This window comes from Zerene cesonia, chromosome 29 (assembly GCF_012273895.1).
Source record: "Zerene cesonia ecotype Mississippi chromosome 29, Zerene_cesonia_1.1, whole genome shotgun sequence".
NCBI classification, from domain to species: domain Eukaryota; kingdom Metazoa; phylum Arthropoda; class Insecta; order Lepidoptera; family Pieridae; genus Zerene; species Zerene cesonia.
This window is the reverse complement of record NC_052130.1, coordinates 3400395-3411350: the sequence shown is the minus strand read 5'-3', so window position 1 is coordinate 3411350 and position 10956 is coordinate 3400395. Positions and strand designations below refer to the sequence as shown.

Sequence of the window (10956 nt, the reverse complement as noted above, 5' to 3'; positions counted from 1 at the left end):
ATTCGAAATTCAAATGTAATATTTTTTTATAATTAAGTGTAACAGTATTTATGGCCAGACTAAGTATAGGCTGATGATGATGAATCAATGTACATTAATATCTTATATAAAACGATAATTGGCATCAATATTGAGCTTTCGTATTATCTTACATAAGAAAGCTAGGTTAAAGTACATATTTGTCACTCTTCTGTAACCTAACCGAGTGCAAATAGAACAAAAATCAACACAGACAGTGAAATCGAATCCCAATACTTGAAGATCTTACATCTGAATAGAATTGACTGAGTGGGAACCAACGCGTAGTAACTATATTTTGCTCTCGATAAAGGGAGATATGTCACTGGCAATAAAGGATAGTTTTCTAGATTCTTTTGAGAGACCGCTGCGTGTATTTATCTATTATCTACCATTACTACTTTGGTTTAGCCATATTCCTACTTTTTGGAATAAGCTGTTTTGTTTCACTGAATAGATATTTACTAATATGCGTCCTTTATGTTTTTGGTAAAAGTCACGTCTCGAATATTTTATTCTATTGAAATCTTACTTCAGAGATACTCCAAAATACACTTACAATGATGTAATTAAAGCACATTGAATGAACTGTCAGGTTGAATGAAATGGCCAATGGGAAAAAAAAAAAAAAAAAAGAGGTAAATGGCCAATACATTCCAAGTACACCAAACATTTTAAATTAATGAAAACATAAACTACTACCCGCTCCAGCCGGATCTGTCCGGATTGTTCCGAGATAGAAACAAAATGAAAATGTAACCTACGACATTCACAAATGACGTGGCATTATATTGGTAATTATTTTATTTATTTATTTATTCCTCATATAAAATATAAAAAAATCTATAAAAACTTAATAAAATTTTAATCTAAATATTGACGGTCTAATCGCCAGCTCGCCTTTTTTCAGAATTGGTTCACTAGATACAGAGATTACCCCTACAACGTCATATATATTGATAGTATTTATAATTTATATAAATACTAGCTGCGCCCTGCGGTATCACCCGCGTAAGTCCGCATCCCGTAGGAATATCGGGATAAAAAGTTACCTATATGTTATGCCAGTTGTCCAGCTGTCTACGTACCAAAGTTCATGGCAATCTGTTCAGTAGTTTTTGCGTGAAAGAGCCACAAACACACACACATCGTTACAAACTTTCGCATTATAATATTAGTAGGATAGGACTAGTATAATTAATTAAATTTTTCTTTTAATTAAATTCTCTTTTTTAAATTCTTTAATAACCTGAGTTAAATATTCTATTCTCTATTTAAAGTATATGAAATGAATAATTATAATCGACTATCTCAACAACAAAGCACTCCTATCATTTCTTCGCAGTCCCACTGATACTTAACATTGATTGAATGACACCAAAATGATTGTGTCCACGAAACGCGATACACAGAAGTAGGCCAAAGTCCTTTATAAAGGTTACACTTTGTTAAGAGCTCGTTGAGATGGCCGTCCATACTTTGATGTAATGGTTTTCGAGGATATGGAATTTGCTGTCACGAGCGCAATGTACGCTAGACTGTTTGAGGAACTAAGTATGCTTTTGTATTAAATTAAAATCGCTAAGCTGCTAAAGGACAATGACTTTTTACACCGTTTTTACGATAATATATGTAAGTAATGATATTTTTACATCCGTGCCGCAATGGTTAAGGCTCTGACTTCAAATAGTTACGGTTCGAGTAAGAATAAATTCTGATGACGTGCGTTTAAAATTTAATTGATTTTTTCAAATCATCTGAACCACCTCTATTCCAATCGTTAATAGAACACATTCAAATGAAAGTGACTTGTTATAACTACAAGGATAATAATATATAAGTGTCATTTGTCAACACATCTTCGTCCAGTGCGGTGGATAACAAACTTAGCCCTCGTAGAAGCAAACTATGTCATTTCAATGGAAACATATATGGGACAAAGTATGAAGGTTTTCTCTAATATCTTTAAACTACGATGTGAAGGACATTGTAATTTAAAACGCGACTATAGACGACCTGGCCCCGACTTCCTTAATAACTTTAATACTTTACTTAATACTTTTCCTTAATACTTTTTTGCTTTTCTTTGTGAAAGCAATCATGTGTTAACAATCGTGAATGTGATATCTAGAAAATCATATATCATAATCATATATTTATTTGAACGTCATTAATCATATGATAAAAGTATTATAAAAAGTGACGCTAAATTCAACAAGTCAGTAACCCACTATCGGCTCATTTTGTGCCTACCGGGAATCCATAAATTATTTAACTATCTAATCTATCGAATATTATAAATGCTTTGTTGTTCACTACTTCTTCTAGTGTCGCATTGTTTTACTACGTTATTGCATGTTCTAAAATTATTTCAAATAGAATAATAATATTCAGCTTATGATTATATAGATAAGGTTATTTACAATATACATAATAAGGTATATAAAACAAAGTTGTCTTATTTACACCACCCAAGAACTCGGCTGGATGGATTTTGATGATTTTTTTATTGAATTAATCTGTGGTGGGATGGGATAAAAAAAATAAACCTCGTCTTTGTGGGTGATACAGGTTCGAATACCACCTCATCGATTTACAACCTACAAATAAACAAGGCTTCCCAAGCGGAGCTGGGGCGAGCAGCTAGTTTCTTAATAGATATCGCAATAACAAATGTTCTATTGCTTGCAGGTGAAGATATGACCTTTCGGCTCACGCATTGCGAAGGTAAGAAAAAACTACGTCTTTGTACATATTAGTACCTTGTTAAGAAATTTTCCATATATAGTTAGTCATAGTTAAACATATAAATATGTTCCTTTAAATCGTTACTTGTATTGTGTATTCGTATGAGAATATTTGCAGATAGTCTTTATTGTTTTATTATATTTATTGTATAGAATATAAAGCGAATCGGACGAAATGTATTTTAATTTTATTATACTGGAATCTGAATATTATAGAATGATAATATTAATCAATTGGCTTCGATTTAATGAATTATATAAAAACTACACAACGAATTAGGTATTAGTGTTACATTAATGCAAATAAATATTCTGTAGGATGTTCTGGAGAACGAGGGATCTGTAATGAGATCTCGTGTTTACTGATTATAGTTATTATTATTTTTTGTATAAAATAGCAATCACTTAAATAATAATTAATGTAAAGTAATCTCGTTTACACTGCGGTATTATGTTTCGAGATCATCGCGATTAAATTGTCTTAGAGCATTATATAACAGAACACACATTTGCTTTAAGCATAACATGATATTCAACAGAATCCATTGTAAATATTTATCAATTAACGAGAACCGTGATAATGTTTAATTTTCGCATATTACTCGTAATTTGTCGTATTTAAATGAACTACGTTGGTATGAATGATTTGATAGATTTATGGTAGAGGTTTAGCGATGGGTTAGCGACTGTTTTTTAAGTTTATTTCTTAGAGTTATTCTTACATTTTTTTTTATACTTTAATATCACTTATATGGCGCCTGCCTATCTCATTAAAGGCGTGACGAAAATTTTAAGATTCTTACATTTTAAATTTGTACGAATCTTTCAGTTGTGTTGTGCGATTTTAATGGCTAAAATGGATGATATTCCAAAGTACCTTCCTTAAATATTATGTGTACTCAATGAAATTTATTATATGTTTATATGTTTTATGTGTGTTTGTGACTGAACTCCTTCTAATCGGCTGGATTGATTGTAAAGAATATAGTGAGTCAACTGATGGATTCCGAATGGATTACCTTCACATATTGAACCTTTATAAGGCCGTGGGAAAAACTTTCTATTCAAGTAAATATTTTACATACAAATTATAACACATTTTCCTCAAATCTTTATCTGCCTTACATTTTGGTCAATTCCAAAATTAATATGCGCACAACAAATAAAAAAATCAAGCCTCGTACACTTCAAGTAATTGCTATACTTCAAATCTCCTTCAACTGCAACTTAAACAACTTAAATAAAGAGAACTTTGCAAAGAGCTTTTTTTATTTCTCTAAAACTCCAAACTTCACCTCGCCTTATATCGTTACCATAATTGGAGTTTCTAACTCAAATAGACACACAAATAACAGATGAGCTACTAGCTAAAATTGCTTTCTCAAAGATAGCATTAATACGTATTTTAAACTTTAGTATATTTAAATATATTTAAGATAAGTCTCATAATACTTCTGTTTCCTATAAGTAATATAAAATTATAGTTATAGTGTTATTATAAAAAACTACTTACGTAATATAATGTTAGGTATTACTAATTTTATGAGATATAATTTAAACCTCACAAAAATTTACAAAATCGAAATTATTATCACTAAAGTTCATAAAACTATACACACATTTGGTCATATGCTGTGCTGAATGCTGATATTATATTCAGAATTTCCATCATAAAGATTTATAGATTACTTAATCCTTCGTAAGTACAGCGCTTATATATTCATTAGTTCAAGTGGGTAATGAAGTGCCATGTCGTATACATTAGTTTAATAGCATTTATATGACTGACAGATAACAATCCTCATAAACATTCCCAATAAAAGGACAGAACAAGAACTGATTTGTCTCTAGAAACCTTTCACAATTAAAACATGTAAATTTGATACAATAAGATCGCGTAAAATCAAACACAAGAAAATACTAAAATAAGATAGACGTTTCGTTAGACCTTTACGTTTATGAAGTATCATCTAAATATGCAAATGGCAAATACCACACACCAGAAGTCTGGCGTTAAATAGTAGCAGGCTACTGCGTTTCGTACAGTGAGTGTGAGAGATGGAGGTCCTTTTCTTTTTGCTCGCCCTTCCACCTCTGCCTGCCTTCATGGCTGCGGTGATCGCTTACCATCAAGCGAACCAACTCCATTACACGCTATGATATAAAAAAATCAAAATCAAAACCATCAACATCCTTTAAAATTCAACCCTCAAATGCCAGTATGAACTAAATACAGATATAATTGAATAAAACTTTATCGCTAACCCGTTCAGCTTCGATTGAAATCAACCTTGAAAATACATACGCCATTCCTCATCTATACACAACCATTATAACAAACGTCCGTGCATCAAACGGCTAAATTTAAACCACATAGGAGATTTATTTACGCTCTCCGATATTAACCAATAGAGCATAGACAGTTGAGAAAGCATATCCGACATGTTTATGTTGTATGTTTAAATATTTAAAGTGCCAGCATCGTTCAAATCCCGAAAAATACTTTATAGTTGATGAAGTTTGTTGATAATTTCTTCGGTATCATTTGATTGCTTTTAAATATATGGATTTCTTTTTATGTTAGAAAGGTCACTGGTCCTTTTAAAGGACTAAAGCTGAAAAAATATACGAAACAGGCCCTTTTGAACATAGCCTACTATAAGAAATTTTGAAAGAATAGAAAAAATTTTTTCTATTCTTTCAAAATTTCTCATTTATAAAGCATTTCAATGCTATAAAAACTAAAAATTAAATAGCCTACTATAGCGTTAATTAATATTTGGAAGATAGACGATGGATGTTATCGCTTAAAAACTACAGGACATTTTTTCGGCTTCATTATTATGTACACATATTACATATTTAGTATCAAAATGTAAAATTATCATGATTTGACAAGAGCAAATATAGATTTCTATAGAAACTGCTTCCCGAACCGGTGGTAAATATTAAAACTGTGTTATGACGATTCAAAAGTGCTTTTATAAGAAGTCTTATTGAATAAATAAGTGTTTGAATTTGAGTCTAGAAAATAGATATTTAGGATACTTGAGGGAATTCAAAATCGCTACTTCAACACTTCCAATATCCCTCGCTTCAATTTGCAGATGAATGCAATGTATCCGCTTATATCACCCATACAAACCGAATTTGCAGACTTAAATATCTAAGATAGAATTCTTGCCTTATATCAAGTATGGATACACGAAATGTAAACATTCACCTATTAGAGATATCTCGAGTGCGTAAACTATCGAATGACACAAACCATTACGTAATATATTTCAACATCACATTCAAATTATTATCTATGACTTCACTCGATACAATCTGTGGCGTCATTTTTGTGACGCCAACCGTCAGCTGTTAACGCAGAATTAATGTCACTTAAAAACGCACCTGTCCGCTTGGTTAGCATTGACGTAATGGTAGAAGACAGATACAATTAATCGATAAAAAACCTACTTGTCATGTTAAATATTGTTTATTAATATTAATTTAAGTTTACGCACTTCTTCCAACAGGAAATTATTATCATCATCAGCCCATATATGTTCCCACTGCTGGGACACAGGCCTCCTATGAGGGTTCAGGCTATAATCCACCATGCTGGCCAAGTGCGTGTTGGCAGATGTCACATGTCGTCGAACTTTGGATTCTTGGACATGCCGATTTCCAGGGAATTGTGCTGGAATTTTCCGGGGAATAAAAAATGATTTACATACAACATCTACATACAAGTCTTCTCCTGTGTAAATTGAAATGCGTATATGACGAATTTATGTTTTATTTCCATGAATTGACTTCTTAAGATACGAATTTCCGAACACAAATAAGCAATTTAAACAATAAGAGATTTCATTGTTAACCATTTACACTACAGTTTATCGTTCTGTGCTCTATCGAAGTATTCATAGAATAATCTTGAATATTCGCTTTACTAATAATATAAATTATATAAAAATCTCCGTTTTCAAGTATTTACATGTTAATAACAAGAAGTTATGACCCTTTTTAGAGTATCGGTAAGTTTTACAATTGCTTGAGTCACTTATGAATTAAAAGAACTCATTATCGCTTCTAATCAAGAACCTATTATGTTTCATTTTTAATCAAATGTTCAAAATTCAATATATACACTAAACTATTTTAAATGAGTATATTTTTAACCATTAACATTCGACTTTCGTTGAGAAATTTTTAAAAATAAACTCAAGCCACAAATAACAAATTACCAATGAATTAATCTTTGTTAAACAGTCTATTATAAACTAACAGCGGATGTGGTAATCTAAATATCTAAATATTTATGCGTAATAAATGGAAGCTAATTTAATTCATATATGCTTTGTGGTAAGCGTTATTTAATAACAGTAAATAACGAAAATGTTCTGAAATGTAATACATATACGGCATATTTTTCCTTGGTGTTAAAACCGGAGATGTTATTATACCAGGATATAAAATATTCTAAGAGAATGTTATGGAAAAAAAAGGAATGCATTAAAACAGGCCGAAGCAGGACTTAAAATTACAAGAGATTAATATACAACAATTACTAAGAAACGAAGTACTATTTTTTTTAGAAGATTTGGTATATGAAATATTCGAGAAATATGAGAGATTTTATTTGTTGTATTATATAATAAACTTAACTAATAAACTTTATACAATATTATTAATCACAACCCAATATATTATAATAATAGCATACTTTAAATGAGCCTCCGATGTGTATTGATTCGTATGAATATTAATGGCATTCTTCGATAAATTATTTTCATCAATTGATAATAGTCATTCGAACATATGTCCCTATGTATGCTTAAATCTTTAAAACTACACAACGCTTATTTATGATTTTTTTTTTAATATATAGAGAGATTCAAGAGGAAGGTTTATGTATATATATATAAATATAAACTACTCCGAATAAAAAGCGTGCGAAGCCGCGGGCAAAAGACTTTATTTAATAATAACCATGATAAAGCAAAAACGAATTTATATCTTATTGAAACAATAAAACAGATGGAAAAAGGGACTAAATATTAAAGAGAATTTGTATCCAATAAAATAGATTAATAAATGATAAAAAAGTATGATAAAGGAAATGTTTCGATTGAGAAACTAATGGAGAACCCGTGTTTTCGATCAACAAAGTTATCGTAGCTGTCAGTCTGTCTAGGCGTCCATATATACATTACTAAAATTCTCTTCCATTACAACATGTACACGCAACGACATCATAGCATAAATTCAAATTCAGAATATCCTTTTTGACATATTTAAAATATACGCTATAATTTGTAAATTCAAATATGTTCAAAAACTTTTGATGCTGACCGTACTCATAACATAAAACGATCGAAAAAATTCCTTCGAAACTTTCAGAATAAATCAGTAATGAGGGTAAGAAAATAATCTAAGATAGATTCACTATCGAGAAAATAATATAAAGATCGTTTCCTTTCGATTGACTTGAAAAAAAACAGGGTTATTTTAATGGTTGAACGTGTACAACTATTGCTGAAACAGATAAACATTACAAAACAATATTACACATTTTGTATTGTTTTCACGCAAAACCACAGGACCGAGTTCAAAAATTTCAAAACGTTCACCGTTAGAAACTGAGTGACATAGGCTATATAAGTAAAACAAGGGCAAGTCGGGGCGAACCGCTAGTGCAAAGTAAGAAGACAAGTTATAAAAGATACTCCTAATATCAATCCCAACCGCAAAAAATGAAAGCAACACGAATTTCTCACAAAGCAAATAACTAAAAATTAACCTCCATGCTGCCTGCTTGTGATCGCATTCGCCACCAGGATATAAAGATAAATAATGTCCATAAACATACAAAATTATCAACTTTCGTATTATCCATTTAAAAATATGAAAAATTATATAGAATCTTAGTTCATTGTCTACAACACATTACGATTTAAAATTCAATGCATATTTTATAAAACACGTAGTCAATATTGACCCTTTTAGATTGTTTAGTCGTTAAGTTATTAAATAAATGAATAGTTAATTAGATACTGTCTGGCATTTGTGAATGAGAATAAAATTCTAAAACTCATAGCTCAATTTTTAAATAGCGTTTACTCCGTTTTGCGTAGCATCTTATTGACATGGTTTGATTATAATTATACATTAAACGACGTCTTACAAAAATGGTCACAACTTCTCTATTCGACGGAATTTTTTAATTTTTTCATTCCATATCTCCGTGAACCGATTGACATAACTGTTTTTGTGTTTTATAGGCAATTGTTTCAAAAACAATTGAATCTAGATTAGTTCTTCAAGGTACTTCGGTTAACTTTTTTGTAGAAAAGATTGAGTTCTTGCAATCTATAATAGAGTCAAGCATAAGCGGTGGTCACTTTTGTATTTATTTTTTAAGTAATGTTGAATGCATGATCTGTATATGTACCTCATAAATATATTTTCCTATAGAGACAAGTTATATGTATCTACTAGCTGCGCCCTGCGGTTTTCCCCGCGTAAGTCCGTATCCCGTAGGAGTATCGGGATAAAAAGTTGCCTATATGTTATTCCAGTTATCCAGTTATCTACGTACCATATTTAATTGCAACCGGTTCAGTAGTTTGTGCGTGAAAGAGCATCAAAGACACACCCTTACAAACTTTCGCATTTATAATATTAGTTGGATAGTAGAATTAGTAGGAAGTAGGATAGTATTATCGGGTTGCTACATGAATAAAGGCGTGGACTCCAATCTGCTCACATCTGAACGTAAATTTACCCTGACTCCAACCACCGTTAAACAAGGAAAATTGTTAGCAAATCATTCCTTAAAAGCATTCCCTTAGCTTCCGCAATTTCTACTTACAAAGATACCTAACATGAACGAAATTGACAAATACCTTTCTATATTAGGTCTATACTACAACATAAACCACAAATAATGTGAAACAGAGTCCATTTGGGAGCCATCAAGAGCATTCCCACTTACAAACGTCACTGAAAGTTGGCAGCATTGTTTTTGAAACCGCAAAACATTAAAGGATGTTAAGCGTATCACAGCATTGTTTTTATTCACTTTTACGAGCTTTTCAGCCTGTTTCGTAGTTATAAACAGTTTGAGTCAAAAGCTAAAACCTCTTTTGTGTATATAATAACACAAATATAGATGATTCTTATTACATAATTTGTGATGAAGACAATCTTTCTCACGTTATTTTATGGCATCATTTTTAACTGTATTATGTGATCTTCTTTTTAAAGTGGTTATACTTAAATTTTCACCGCTGTAATTTAACATCGTTTCATAATTAATACATCCTCAGTAAAATTTTGTGTAAGGCATAAGCAAACAAAAATAATATTTCCAAAAATACATAAAAACGAGAAATTTTAAGGTTTATACCACCTCGAAATCCTCTTATTTCAAAGTATAAAATTTATGAACAAAACGATTGTATATATCTTTTTCACATTAATTCAATAGTTCACAGCCTTGCGATATCACGATTCACTCGATTAATAGAGGAATTGAAAGACCCAAATAGCAGACCCCTTTCCTCGTTCCATTTATATTTGCCAAAAGAACACCAAAATGTCTTCAAGTTAACGACACGAATGTCTGTTAACTTTGGCCTTATCTGAAGTAAAATAGGACAGACTTCCTAACTCGTTTTATCTGAAATGACGATTCAAAAGCTTTCAAAAACTTAACTGGCGTATTTTATTTAAGAAATCGTTCCGGGAAAAATATTCTTTCAATTGCAGAATTCCATTTTTCACTTCCTGAATAAAATTTAAACCATATTATTGCAGTGTTTTTCAAGGTATTAAAGTTCAGTCCGAGTTAAATAATTACAGTTTAATTATGACAATAATATTTATGAAGACCATAACGCACATGAGGTGTTTCGCGCAATCAAATAATAGCAGCGAATTACTCGAACTGTTGAACTATTCTACTAAGTGCGAATTCAATATAAATTATTTGGACAATAACCACAAGGAGTCTGAATCTGAGGGTGGAAATTTATCGAGCCGTTTGCGTTGTTGTGAAACTATTCACTAAATGTCTAAATGTCTAATGGGTTTGAATAATATTACTGTATATTTGTTGTTTTAGATGGTAAATGTTTAGGGACTCATTATTTTATGTGCAGAAACATGTATATTTTTTGTCGGACGTCTGGTTGCTTCC

General features: G+C 31.1%; 1 protein-coding gene across 1 annotated transcript in view; it reads left to right on the top strand.

Annotated features, from left to right (window-relative positions):
- LOC119837964 (5-hydroxytryptamine receptor 1-like) overlaps positions 1-10956 on the top strand; it is a 95932-nt gene that overhangs the window by 56740 nt on the left and 28236 nt on the right. Inside the window, exon 3 of the mRNA XM_038363762.1 lies at positions 2710-2745. The gene's annotated coding sequence lies outside the window, so the exon portion shown is untranslated. The remainder of the gene's footprint in view (positions 1-2709; positions 2746-10956) is intronic.